Below are 13,823 nucleotides of genomic sequence, written 5' to 3'. Positions count from 1 at the left end.
TGGTAATTAGCTGTTTTATATGCTAAGTCACAGCCAGCTCTGAAGGTCCACAGGCACTGCTGGGATTTGAACCCAGGATCTCCTGTTTACGAGACAGGCACTTTGACCAACTAAGCCACAGCACCACATGGTTCATAAAATTGATGAAATAATAAAGAGCAGGAACTGGATCCATTTCAGGAAATGAGCTCCAGGGACTCTCCCAAAACTAACTGTGACTTCTAAAAAAAACCTTTTTATCAACTCTGACCAAAGAACAGACTCATAATAACCATGATGCTCATTGAAAGGTATAACATTTGATGAGGACTAACAATGCAAAGCATTCAGTAGAACCCTGATAACAACCAGTTTCTCATGCTAAGTCATAGCTAGCTCTGAAGGACCACAGGCACTGCTGGGATTTGAACCCAGGATCTCCTGTTTACGAGACAGGCACATTGGCCAACTAAGCCACAGCGCCACATAGTTCTTAAAACTGATGAAGGAAAAAGAGATGGAGCTGGATCCACCTCAGGAAGTGGTTTTTGTGATTTATTTCCAATATTCATGTGATCTCTGCATAAATCAGGGCTTGATGTTATTCAAATTATCTCCATATGTGAAAACATTGGATTCTTACAGAATCAGAAGCAGCAAGGAGAACTGAGCATGAAGTGGAGGGAGGTGAGAGATTTGTTTTCTGTTTTGTCGACGCCCACCCCTACCTATAGGCCACTCTAATTTCTTACACCAAATAAACAGTGTCTGGTTCCATAGCACATGAAAAACTTGGGACAATATCCTATTCTGCCTATTATAGCCTATTTACTAAACTACCTTAGGCATTAATAATGGGTAAAATGTGGGTGGGCTAGTTTAAAAGGCTACTCAATCAGGGGAATAACTTATCAGACCATATAAGGAACTCTTAATTTAAGATTTTGACTTTTTATTCAGCAATATTCCCTCTTGTAGAAGTATTTATTGACTGTGCCACAGTGAGATTAAAACATGTTTAGTTCCTGGACTGAAATATTGTTCATTATTTTGTATCGGTTGATCTGTTGAAAGTTGTAACTGTCCATATAGTGTTTTTTAGTAATATTGCCTCTTGTTAAAGGCTGACTTGCTTATGTTTGATGAGCCACAGAAGGAGGAATTGAAAAGCTAAATGGCTGAACTCAGGTGTTTTTATTTGCTTAAATAGCCTGTAGCTCTGTTAAAGCTGTTGAAGTTCGTGCACATTTGAATAAATGTTCTTATACTTCCAGTACAGGCTCATTTTCTGTCTACAGTAAGGCAGTGTTGGTGGAGGGGTTCTGGAACCCAGGTTCAAAGAAGAGCTTTGGGATGTCCTTCAAGAAGCCTGGAGAACTGTTCCTGAAGACTCCTTAAAGAAAGGACAGAAAGCTCGTCTCAGAGGGTTCAGGCTGTGTTGGAGAATAAAGGAGCTCAGACCAAACGTCCACATTCAGTCTTGTTGGAATTATACAAATAAATTGTCTTCTCTGCTGTATTTCCATTCATGCTTGCATGTGTTACAATAAATTGCTCCATCTTTTTTCCCATTTTCCTGGCAAAACCTAAAGGAATGAGGTGTGTTTTAAGACTTTAGACCACTTTTAGAGGACTTTATAAAAGCACATACTTTATGCTTTACTAAAGAAAGGGATGATATGTATTAGTTCAAGGTGCTCTGTATTTAGTCTGACCCACAACTGGTCACCACAGGACCATCATCTTCAACATCAGTGCTCAGTGACAGCTGCAGAAGTATGTGTAGAAACCTGATCTGTATTTAGACTGTTTCTGTCCAGTCCAGCTCTCTGAGCCGACAACAAAACTCCCTCTGAGTGCTGCCCACAGAGGGAGTGGGACGGCTTCCTGAATCTGTAAACTCCCTCTGAGCGCTGCCCACAGAGGGAGCGGGACGGCTTCCTGAATCTGTAAACTCCCTCTGAGCGCTGCCCACAGAGGGAGCGGGACGGCTTCCTGAATCTGTAAACTCCCTCTGAGCGCTGCCCGCAGAGGGAGCGGGACGGCTTCCTGAATCTGTAAACTCCCTCTGAGCGCTGCCCACAGAGGGAGCGGGACGGCTTCCTGAATCTGTAAACTCCCTCTGAGCGCTGCCCACAGAGGGAGCGGGACGGCTTCCTGAATCTGTAAACTCCCTCTGAGCGCTGCCCGCAGAGGGAGCGGGACGGCTTCCTGAATCTGTAAACTCCCTCTGAGCGCTGCCCACAGAGGGAGCGGGACGGCTTCCTGAATCTGTAAACTCCCTCTGAGCGCTGCCCACAGAGGGAGCGGGACGGCTTCCTGAATCTGTAAACTCCCTCTGAGCGCTGCCCGCAGAGGGAGCGGGACGGCTTCCTGAATCTGTAAACTCCCTCTGAGCGCTGCCCACAGAGGGAGCGGGACGGCTTCCTGAATCTGTAAACTCCCTCTGAGCGCTGCCCACAGAGGGAGCGGGACGGCTTCCTGAATCTGTAAACTCCCTCTGAGCGCTGCCCACAGAGGGAGCGGGACGGCTTCCTGAATCTGTAAACTCCCTCTGAGCGCTGCCCACAGAGGGAGCGGGACAGCTTCCTGAATCTGTAAACTTCCTCTGAGCGCTGCCCACAGAGGGAGCGGGACGGCTTCCTGAATCTGTAAACTCCCTCTGAGCGCTGCCCACAGAGGGAGCGGGACGGCTTCCTGAATCTGTAAACTCCCTCTGAGCGCTGCCCACAGAGGGAGCGGGACGGCTTCCTGAATCTGTAAACTCCCTCTGAGCGCTGCCCACAGAGGGAGCGGGACGGCTTCCTGAATCTGTAAACTCCCTCTGAGCGCTGCCCACAGAGGGAGCGGGACGGCTTCCTGAATCTGTAAACTCCCTCTGAGTGCTGCCCACAGAGGGAGCGGGACGGCTTCCTGAATCTGTAAACTTCCTCTGAGCGCTGCCCACAGAGGGAGCGGGACGGCTTCCTGAATCTGTAAACTTCCTCTGAGCGCTGCCCGCAGAGGGAGCGGGACGGCTTCCTGAATCTGTAAACTCCCTCTGAGTGCTGCCCGCAGAGGGAGCGGGACGGCTTCCTGAATCTGTAAACTCCCTCTGAGCGCTGCCCGCAGAGGGAGCGGGACGGCTTCCTGAATCTGTAAACTCCCTCTGAGCGCTGCCCGCAGAGGGAGCGGGACGGCTTCCTGAATCTGTAAACTCCCTCTGAGCGCTGCCCGCAGAGGGAGCGGGACGGCTTCCTGAATCTGTAAACTCCCTCTGAGTGCTGCCCGCAGAGGGAGTGGGACAGCTTCCTGAATCTGTAAACTCCCTCTGAGTGCTGCCCACAGAGGGAGTGGGACGGCTTCCTGAATCTGTAAACTCCCTCTGAGTGCTGCCCACAGAGGGAGCGGGACGGCTTCCTGAATCTGTAAACTCCCTCTGAGTGCTGCCCACAGAGGGAGCGGGACGGCTTCCTGAATCTGTAAACTTCCTCTGAGCGCTGCCCACAGAGGGAGCGGGACGGCTTCCTGAATCTGTAAACTTCCTCTGAGCGCTGCCCACAGAGGGAGCGGGACAGCTTCCTGAATCTGTAAACTCCCTCTGAGTGCTGCCCACAGAGGGAGCGGGACGGCTTCCTGAATCTGTAAACTCCCTCTGAGTGCTGCCCACAGAGGGAGTGGGACAGCTTCCTGAATCTGTAAACTCCCTCTGAGTGCTGCCCACAGAGGGAGCGGGACAGCTTCCTGAATCTGTAAACTCCCTCTGAGCGCTGCCCGCAGAGGGAGCGGGACGGCTTCCTGAATCTGTAAACTCCCTCTGAGCGCTGCCCACAGAGGGAGTGGACAGCTTCCTGAATCTGTAAACTCCCTCTGAGTGCTGCCCACAGAGGGAGTGGGACGGCTTCCTGAATCTGTAACCTTCCTCTTGCCGTGTTGAGCTGCAGAGGCCTGGGGATGATTCTGCAGGAGCTGGACATCCTCTGAGTGAGGAGTCCCAGCTGCAGCAGAGACCTCTGACTGCTCCTCTAACAGCAGCAGATTTTCTGTGTTGGCTGTGTTGGAAGCAGCAGAGACCTGGGATTGATGGTGTTCTGAGCTCGCTGTTACAGCTTCTGGCCTGTTGGCGGGTTCCTCACAACTTTCCTCTTTGCCACTTTCAAAGGGAAATATGTAGAAACCCTCAGACTCATTTTCCAGAATCTCTTCATCTACTATGTCACCCCACAGAAGTGCAGGAGAGGATATTCTGCTTTGACTCGTTTTGCTTGTTTTTTAGCGTTTGTCTAAATGACTCTTTAAGTACGTGTTGTTTTTCAGGCGCTTTGTCTTTCAGGCTTTTAGAAACTACAGTGATGTCATGTCCTCTGATGTCATGTTTCCACTGTGATGTCATGCTAAACTGTGAAGTCATCATCAGTGATGACATCACTTCTTGTGATATCAGAAGCAGGGTTGCCAACTTTTCCAAAAACCTTGGAGTGAGATTTCAGCGGGTCGGTTCGCGACACGCATCTCAGAAGTTGTTCCACAGTACAGATATATATATATCTGTGTAGATATGATGTAGATACATGTATACATTTTATGAATATAGAATAGTGCAGAGTGTGGGGCCTTCCTCTAGAAAATTTTGCATTTCTTAAATGCAATTTCTTCCATTCTAGTCGATTTTAGGGTGACTATTTAGACATGGCAAATCCTAAATTCGCTTGAATCGAATAACACTACATTGCTGTAGTGAGACAGCGCTGCGTTACCAATCAGATTTCGCCTTGGCAAACCAACGTCACTGACGTACCGACTGACGTACCGACTGACGTAATGACAAGCCGTTCCCAGCAAATCAACAATCAGAGAGGGATTAGACACTCTGCTGCGAGGGCGTAATAATGGTGTTGACATTGGTGGGGATATAATTTGCCACTCCACCACCAACTAAGTTTGAGGGACACCTCATTTGTGTGGGGGGTTTGGGGGTCCTCCCCCAGAAATTTTTTTATTTCTTAGATGCAATTTCCTGCATTTTAACCAATTCTGGGGTGAATAATGGCAAATCCCATCTGATTCACAGCCCTCTGATTTTTTTTAATGTAAACCATAATGGCAAGATTGAGGATTGATTTTTTTTTTTATACAAGTCACTCAAGTTTCTGGTGACTTCAACATTATCCCAGGCCCAAGCAGACATTGCCACAGAAAGATGTTTTATGTGTGTTATGTGTTTCTGAAATTTCAGGATCTGTAAGTTGATGAGTTTGGGTGCATTTTGTATAAAATATCAACTGATGAAGTTTTGAAAGTGCACACTGCAAAGATAAGTGTGAAAAACTGCAAAGATAAGTGTGAAAAGTGTGAACAATAAAAGTGGAAATGTACAATTTTTGAAAAATGTAGGCGGATGACTACTTAGCATTAGCAACAAGCATTTATTAGCTCTGCACAGTTCCCACAAAAATAAAACACCAGCAGTCAAAAGTAGCTAGCGAAAATAATGCATTTCGCCAAACACAGACTTTTGGGCAAGTTAGCACCAGAGCTGATATAGTTCATCATAAACAAACTCAAAATAAGGCTCAAAGTGCTAAAAACCGGAATATGCCTTTAACAATAACATACCTTGTAAATGTATTACTCTCATCCATCAGACTTTCTCAAGCTGTCCCGCTGTGTCTCTTCTTCTGCTGCTGACTGGATGCAGCGCAGAGGGTTCAGTGGCGCTCATTAGCGCCGACTAGCGGCGGGGAGGAGTATTCGCGGCTCAAGGTCGCATTATTATTTTTTGCCGTGTGAAATGTGATGTGTGGCGTGTGTGCGTGTGAAAACAGGCAAAAGAGTGTGTCACACGGTGAAACCGTGAGAGTTGGCAGCTCTGCAGAAGCAGTGGTGCTCTGTTCTCAGTCAGCAGTCATCACGTGTGCTGTTTTGCTCTCTTTTTCAGCTTTCTGATCTGAACTGTAAATAATATGCAACACATGTTCATAGAGCCCAGGCAATGGTGGCACACATGGGTTGTATGAATGCTGTATGAGATGTAAATGAAAACAGAAGCAGAGATCCTTTATATATATGTGATTAAAAATGGGACAACAGGAATTGAACCTGAATGCATCACTGTCCAGGTCAGTAATAATGTATTTATTGTATGTTACGGTGCTCACAGCTGCTTTCTTCACGCCTCACCTGGAAGTGTCTTTGAAGCTGTTTTGTATGTTGTCTAAACTGACTGTGAAGCAAAAGCAACACAACCGCCACATCTGCAGCTTGTTCTCAGTGTTTACAGCACAATCACTCAGCTGCTTTCATGCATCAACATAATACAGTAATAACAGTGCAGTCATGCTGGTTTCTATTAAGAGCTGCTTACAAGCAGAATGGGATTATTTCTACGTGTCAGCATACAGTGTATAACATGGATTCCAGTAAGAATCTGACTTTGAAAGACAGAATCAACATGTAAATGATAAAGTGTCTTCCTGTGGATGTTCTCAGATATGTACAGTATGAACACTGTGATCCTTTCCCACATGTCCCAGTATGTCTGATTATGTTCCAAGTGAGGGTCAGACTGGAGAAAGTGTCATGAAGCTGCCACCCTTAAAGAATCAATAAAAGCTCTGAATACCAAAGCATCTCAGTGTCATTCCAGTGTCATCTCTCTAAGTAATGATGGAAGAAGCAGAAGCTTCAGCTGCTCCTCCTGAGCTCTACTTTCCATATTGTCCACACTGACTGTGAAGCAGAAGCAGCACAACAGCCACATCTGCAGCTTGTTGCTGAAAAGCTGCTCTGACAACATTCACAGCCCAATAAGCAGCACAGTGACAGCAATGTAGTTGTGTTTGTGAGTCAGAGGAAATCTCAGGTTCCCACCATGTGAGTGAAGGACAGACTGCAGCACTGATAAAAATGAATTCCCAGCATCAGTGTGTCAGTGGAACTGAAGGTGAACTGTCTGAGAGCTGAACACTGATAGCACTTTGTTTGGATGATGGAAACATGATGAAGAATAACATGACAAACTAAATTCATCATGTCAGAAGACAGTGTGAAAAGAATGAGTCGATAGAAATTCAGCTCCATTATTGAATGAAGTCAAACACGTTGAAGAGTTCAATCAGAGTTGAGGAGCTGTGTGGATTTGTAGTTGTGCATTTTCATCCCAGCTGTCAAACAACAGATAACAGAGTGTGTTACTAAATTCACCACCAAGCTGAATGTGTTTGTGGGAACACGAATGTTTTTTAGTCTTTCTGCATCATGTGACCCCGATTTTTTTCCATCTGCCGTCAGATTCAAATGAAGACCATGAAAGCACACAGCAGCTTCAGCTGAGCTGTCAATCAGCAGCAGCGGACTTCTCTGTGGGCCGCAGGGGCTGATGGGAGCTCTGAGGAGCTGTTAGAAAGCACGGGGGGGGGGCCCTGCTCTGATCTCACAGCTCGTCCTTGTTTGGCCTGAGCTGCATCAGAGCGTCACTTCTCCCCAGGTTCACCAGAGGAAGCAGCGCTGCACAAAATGCTTTTCCTCCCAGCCGCTGCTCTGTGCTGTCTGTGTTCAGGTGAGTGTTTCCAGCCAATCAGGAGCCAGCAAACTCTACCTGGAGCAAACACTGTCACTTAGTCTGTTTGTCTGTGTCTGTACAGTGTTGGTTGCCATGGCAGCAGAGCTGATTCAGGACCAGTTTACACTGACCAGGAGAGTTGGTCAAAGTGTCTCCGTCAGCTGTGGAACTGAGCAGTGTGATTAATGGTGACGTATTCTGGTACCAGAAGAAAGAACCAGAAACATTCAGACTGATTCTTGATATTAATAAAGATAGTGGTGATGTTTATAAAGGTTATGGTCATCCCCAGGAAGATGATTTCTCAGCTGTGAATAAACAGAACAGCTGTGAGTTGCAGATACAGAAAGTTAAACTCCATCATTCAGCCACCTACTGCTGCAGGTGTTGGAAGTCTGGTCTCCACAGGGAGAAATGATCCCTGCAGCCTGTACAAAAACCTTCAGATGAAAACATCCAAAGTGAAAAGAGAGAAAGATCTTCCTTCCAGGTCCCCACATTTCATTCAGGTTAGTTGTATCTAAAGCTGCTCGTCTCTGACTGAATCAAGGAAAGGCAATTTTATTTCTAGGGCACAATTCGTACACAAGGCAATTCAAAGTGCTGTACAGCTACATAAAATCACAAGAAGGCAATAAAATCATAAAAGAAGGCAATCCCACTGACAGCTTCTCATTTCCACTGATGGATTGTTATCAAATCCATCCGAATCAAACAAAGTGAGATGTAACCAGGTCAAGTTGGAAGCAAAGAGAAAAAAACAGGTGACAGATTTTAAACGCTGGCTTTTCTTTAAATTCAGGTGGAACTGCAGGTAGTGATGGCAGCTGGATTTATGGATCTTTTCATTACTGATCATTTCTAACAACTTTAACTTTATAATTCCAAAGGAAGAAAACACAGAATATAAACACATCAACATGATATACATCATCATCCAGTCAGAGTCTCTCTGCACACAAGCTGCTGCTGCTTCATCCTCTCAGCTCACATCGTCCTGTTCATCACCACCCCCACCTGTAGAGAGAAGAAAGAGAGGAGATAAACGAGTGCTTCAGAGCATCTCTTCCTCAGCTGTCAGCTGCCATCAGCTTTAATAAATATAAAAGAAAAAATAATAAAAAAAAGTCTAATAAAATACTGCTGAGAGCTGCATGGACCTCCAACCCTCGACTGACCTCAGAGTCTGCAGTTTGTTGTGTGGACTCTCCACAAGATCAGACAGCTCCTTCACATCTGATTCATTCAGGAAGTTCCAGCTCAGGTCCAGTTCTGTCAGATGGGAGGGGTTGGACTTCAGAGCAGAGACCAGAGAATCACAGCTGATCTCTGACAAACTGCAGTTCCTCAATCTGAATAAAGAATAAAACATGTGAGCTGAAGCCAACAGGATGCAGGTTAAAACAGTCCAACAGAACAAGTGAAAAAGAGCTCTCATTAATATTAATGACAACATGCTGCTGCTTCAATAAAGACGGAGTGACTTCAGCTCTTAAACTCTGCCAGCTCCACCAGTGGCTCCATCCATACAAACTCATGTTGTGCAGCCAAATGATTCAAGTTTCAAAGAAAACAAACATGTCAGGAGGAACTTTGGAGCAAATGGGAACAAACTGATAGAAATGGAGATCAGGTTCACTGTTTAATTGAAGGTTAAAGGCACAAAAACATGGTGTAGTGATGTTTAATGTTATCAAACTTCTTTAAAAAGACGTTTCATTCAAAGTCTTACAGATGATTTTAGTATGAAGCTAACTTTGATTTGATATCAAATCTTCTCTTTTCTGTTATTCTTCATATTTTAGTGGCTGGCCTTGTCTTCTATGCGGTGGTGTGCTGGGAGGCAACTTTAAGAGGAGAGATGTCAGCAGACTGGACAGGCTGCTGAGGAAAGCTGGCTCTGTGGCTGCTGCAGAGCTGGAGTCCTTAACATCAGATGCAGAGAAAAGGACTCTGAACAAGCTGCTGTCCATCATGGACGATGAGCATTTGTGCTGAGTGCTGACAGAAACGGCTGACATTAACAAAGTGTGTCAGTGCTGCAGGTTATTTTCACCAGCACTCATGGAAATATAGTATGGAGGAGGTGTCTAAGAAAGGATTGCAGTTCCCATAGTCCCTGAAGGCAGCATGATGGGGGTCCCTTCAGCCTCCTCTGTTACTCTGTCAGTCAGGATTTAACACCCCTGTCAGCTGACGTCCTGGCTCTCAAAGCAGGTCAGCAGCAAAAGTTTGAAAGTGAAAAAACGGATCAGAAGGTGGAAAAAAGTTCAGAATCTGACAGAAAGTGTGAATCTGAAAACAGAAAATATCTCAAATATGAAGAAATGAGACTAAAGTGCAAATAAAAAAGCTGCTCACACACACTCACAACCTCCTTCCATCTGCTGTTACCTAGCAACAAGTTAGCTCACAGCTTTTCTTCCATCCATCGTCCAATCATGTTATTCTTCTTCTGATAAACTCTTCTTTGTATTTTCCTCACAGTCACTAAATGTCAGCATCACTTTCAGTTGGACTTGACATTGTGTAACAGAGGGAATTATTGATAGAATTCATGAAATAAAGCTCAACTGAAAGTGATTTCCTTTCAGTTATCAGTGGGAGAAGGTTTTTGGCTGGATTTTGTCATCATGAATGAATCTGACTGAAGATAACTGCTGCTGTGATGAAAGCTGTTTTCTAACCAAGTCAAAGATTGTTCATTTCCAACAGAGTTGGAGGGGAGTTTGTTAGTATCAGCTGATTAACGGGCTTTTGGAGTTTTGCTGCTCCAAACTGTTGTTATTGTTTCAGCCAGAAATATTCACCAACTCTGGAGCTCTGGAAGCATCAGCCAGTGATTCTAGATTTGTTTCTGTCTGACAGATTCACTGTGTTTTCTCATTATTTAATGAATCATCATTTCATCAACTAAACCACTGAAGAAGAAAACAGACTTTACCATGAAGACCAGCACAACTTTCACATCATATTAATCTGAACAAACAACTAAAACATGGTGTCTGACCTCAGAGTCTTCAGTCCACAGTGAGGACTCTGCAGAAAGCTGCACAGCTCCTTCTCTGCAGAGTCACTGATGCTGTTGTAGCTCAGGTCCAGTTCTGTCAGATGGGAGGGGTTGGACTTCAGAGCAGAGACCACAGAAGCACATCTGATATCTGACAAACCGCAGCGCTCCAATCTGAATAAAGAATAAAACATGTGAGCTGAAGCCAACAGGATGCAGGTTAAAACAGTCCAACAGAACAAGTGAAAAAGAGCTCTCATTAATATTAATGACAACATGCTGCTGCTTCAATAAAGACGGAGTGACTTCAGCTCTTAAACTCTGCCAGCTCCACCAGTGGCTTCATCCATACAAACTCATGTTGTGCAGCCAAATGATTCAAGTTTCAAAGAAAACAAACATGTCAGGAGGAACTTTGGAGCAAATGGGAACAAACTGATAGAAATGGAGATCAGGTTCACTGTTTTATTGAAGGTTAAAGGCACAAAAACAGGCTGCAGTGATGTTTAATGGAATCATGGAATCAAACTTCTTTAAAGAGTCGACAGCAGCAGAACTTGTTACTGTGACTTGTTGTGTTTGAATATTCCAGTCAGTCCAAACATTACAGAGCCTTAGAAAAGTGTTGGAACCATCCAGAGGTGGACTGATTGATCAGTTTGGCTGATTAATGGATGCTGATGGACGCTTTGACTAACTATCAGAATCAGTGGAGTTTGAGGCTGATGGTTGGGAGACCTCCCCCATCTCCAGCAGGAAGCTACAAAGCTGAAGTCAAGGAGGAGTCAGAGTGTTATGTTCAGTGTTTCCATTCAGTCTTTAAACATCACAGCTTCCATCAGTCACATGATTTAGAAGCAGACAGAAACACAGCTGGCAGCAGCTCCACTGAGAGACTCATCTTCAGGAAATCCAAACACTGGACTAATGAGCAGATCGGTACAGATGCTCGCTGCCAAAGCAGAAACTAAAAGATGAATCTTCTGCTGTTATCGGCTCATCCTGTTTTGTTACTGATGATCTCAGCTCAGCAAAGAACACCATGTGAGCAAAGCATTTTCTCACACTGACAGTCAGCTGTTTTGCCGGAGTGAACAGGGCAGACAATACAGCCTCTAAATAAGGCATTATCTGTCTTTATTTCACCAATACTTTAAGACCAATGACTGAATGAACGCGTACTATTGCACTGTTAGCTCAGAGCTGCCATGTTGTTGTTATTTGGGGCTATCGGGGGCTTTCTATACACGCGTCTAGTGGCGCGGCACGCATCGATGATGTCATCCCACTGTATTGTTTAAGCCTGGTTCTCTACGTGGATCTCGAGTGATATAAATAGTGTCCGAAGGACGCTGACTTTCACCAAACTGTTATCGGTGAGTAGATGAGCGTATTTTATGCCAGAAATAAAGTTCAGGTTTAAAAAACGAACTTCCCCTTTAAGGCCCTCGGCCTCTGGAGAAGTCACTCAACCTCCCTCCTTCATGCAAAGTCCAGTGTGTCATCACCCAGCAAGGATTGGCTCTTTTAGCCCTTCTGCCCTAAATTCCTCAGGTTATCTTGTCTTTTTAATCCCCTTGGTCCCTCAATAAACAATAAACCTTTAAACTCCAACTTAGCATGTGGAAATATTTCATGTTGCTCTCCTCTAACCCTAGCTGAGCGGGGCTCTGTAGCTGCAGCCTTTGTGTGTCACTCTGCAGACCGCCATGCTTTCTGTAGGACTGACCGACCTTTCTTCCAAGATATTAATACATAAAGGACAACTTTTTTTCTCTTACTTTGACTCACTTTAAAAAGTTTCCACAGAGAAGTACATTCCACGCATCAATGATGTCATCCCACTGTAAACTCCCGTTATAGAGTTTAAAAAGCTTAAACTGCACTTTGGTTATTTATTTATTTATTTATTTATTTTTAAAGTTTCATGTTCATGTTCAAAACAGACAGTAAAACTAAATCTACACTTCAGGACGTACTGTGATAGAAACATTCTGATCCTTTATGCTCACATTATCATTTCTACTTCTGTGTAACTGCTTAAGTTGACGCATGCATGAGATTAATAGCTGCACTCTGGAGATCACCACTGTCCGCTGTAAGAACTGAGTGTCCCACAGCCTGGGCGGTATCAACACCACTATCTGCTCCCAGCAGGACAGAAGGAAATGTCTCATGCATAGGCGCAAGCATCCGCCTTCTCTGCCCTATAAAAGCTTCCTGAGAGCTCTGCATCTCTGAGCATTTGCATCACAGCTTCTGTATGTAAACGTTCCCTTGCTGCAGGATAATTAATGTCCTCTGCTTTTGAATTGCAGACAGTATTCCTGAGTATTCTTATTCATTTTCCTGACATACTGAAAACATGCAGTCATCATGAGTCTGGGGAGGAAATATCTGATTAAAAACAGCAACATTTCTGTGGACTGTGTGGAGCTGCTTTTGGACAGCTTCTAAATTTAGTCTGATAAAAAGCTGTAAAATATCCTTTTTTGTTCCATTTTAATATTAGGAGTCAGACTTGGTGAGCAGTACGACTTGCAGATCCTGATTGTAGGCATCTACAGGCATCTGTTTATAAAAATCACTTGGACATGATTTTTCCCCCAGATTGATGGATCTGTGTTTTAGGACAAATCTAAAGGAATGCAAAGGAGTTCAAGTAAAAGAGTACTTTGGTATTTCTTTAAGCTGTGTGTGTTATATTTCATTATTAGAGTTATTTAAGCCAGATAATCAAAAGGTTGAACAGATCAACCTGTTTCATTGATCAAGGTATCTGGAAGCTGTTTTTAATCCATTTAAGCCAGAATTATATCAGCTCTCAGCTGAAAAGCTCATGAATCCTTACCTGAGTTTTTTCAGTCTGCAGTTTGGACTCTTCAGTCCAGCAGAAAGCTTCACTCCTGAATCCTGCAGGTTGTTGTTACTCAGATCCAGTTCTGTCAGGCTGGAGGACTGGGAGCTGAGAACTGAGGACAGAGCTTCACATCCTTCATCTGAGAGGTTACAGCCAATCAGTCTGAGGAGGAAATGAGATGGAAGGAAATAACTTGATCGACCAATCAATCAAACTACATTTGAATTTCATTAGTGGAAGAATTCTGTTTCCCTATTTGTTTCTGTTTTGTTTCCTGGTTTAACTTCCTGAGTAAGTAAAGGCGCTGCCCTGCTTTCCACCTGCCAGGAGATGTTGGTGGACCAGGTCAGGTTAGCCCAGATGTGGACTCCCAGGAACTTAAAGCTCTCCACAGTCTTGACTTCCTCTCCCTTGATGGAGGGAGGGGAGCATGG

At 44.7% G+C, this 13,823-nt stretch overlaps 1 long non-coding RNA gene and 2 other non-coding genes across 3 annotated transcripts; all 3 read right to left on the bottom strand.

The window, feature by feature from the left end:
- Positions 1 to 51: 51 nt before the first annotated feature.
- Positions 52 to 125, bottom strand: trnat-cgu (transfer RNA threonine (anticodon CGU)). The gene has a single exon. It is a non-coding gene; the product is annotated as a tRNA-Thr (tRNA).
- Positions 126 to 389: 264 nt separating this feature from the next.
- trnat-cgu (transfer RNA threonine (anticodon CGU)) lies at positions 390 to 463 on the bottom strand. Its single transcript has one exon. It is a non-coding gene; the product is annotated as a tRNA-Thr (tRNA).
- Positions 464 to 8,064: 7,601 nt separating this feature from the next.
- Positions 8,065 to 13,536, bottom strand: LOC142391920 (uncharacterized). Its single transcript, XR_012770641.1, has 3 exons — positions 13,381 to 13,536; positions 8,698 to 8,871; positions 8,065 to 8,536 (listed from the first exon to the last, which is right to left on the bottom strand). It is a non-coding gene; the product is annotated as an uncharacterized LOC142391920 (long non-coding RNA).
- Between the last annotated feature and the right edge of the window lie 287 nt (positions 13,537 to 13,823).

The sequence above is a fragment of the Odontesthes bonariensis genome, chromosome 11, assembly GCF_027942865.1.
Source record: "Odontesthes bonariensis isolate fOdoBon6 chromosome 11, fOdoBon6.hap1, whole genome shotgun sequence".
NCBI lineage: Eukaryota > Metazoa > Chordata > Actinopteri > Atheriniformes > Atherinopsidae > Odontesthes > Odontesthes bonariensis.
This window is presented reverse-complemented; position numbering and strand designations above follow the sequence as displayed.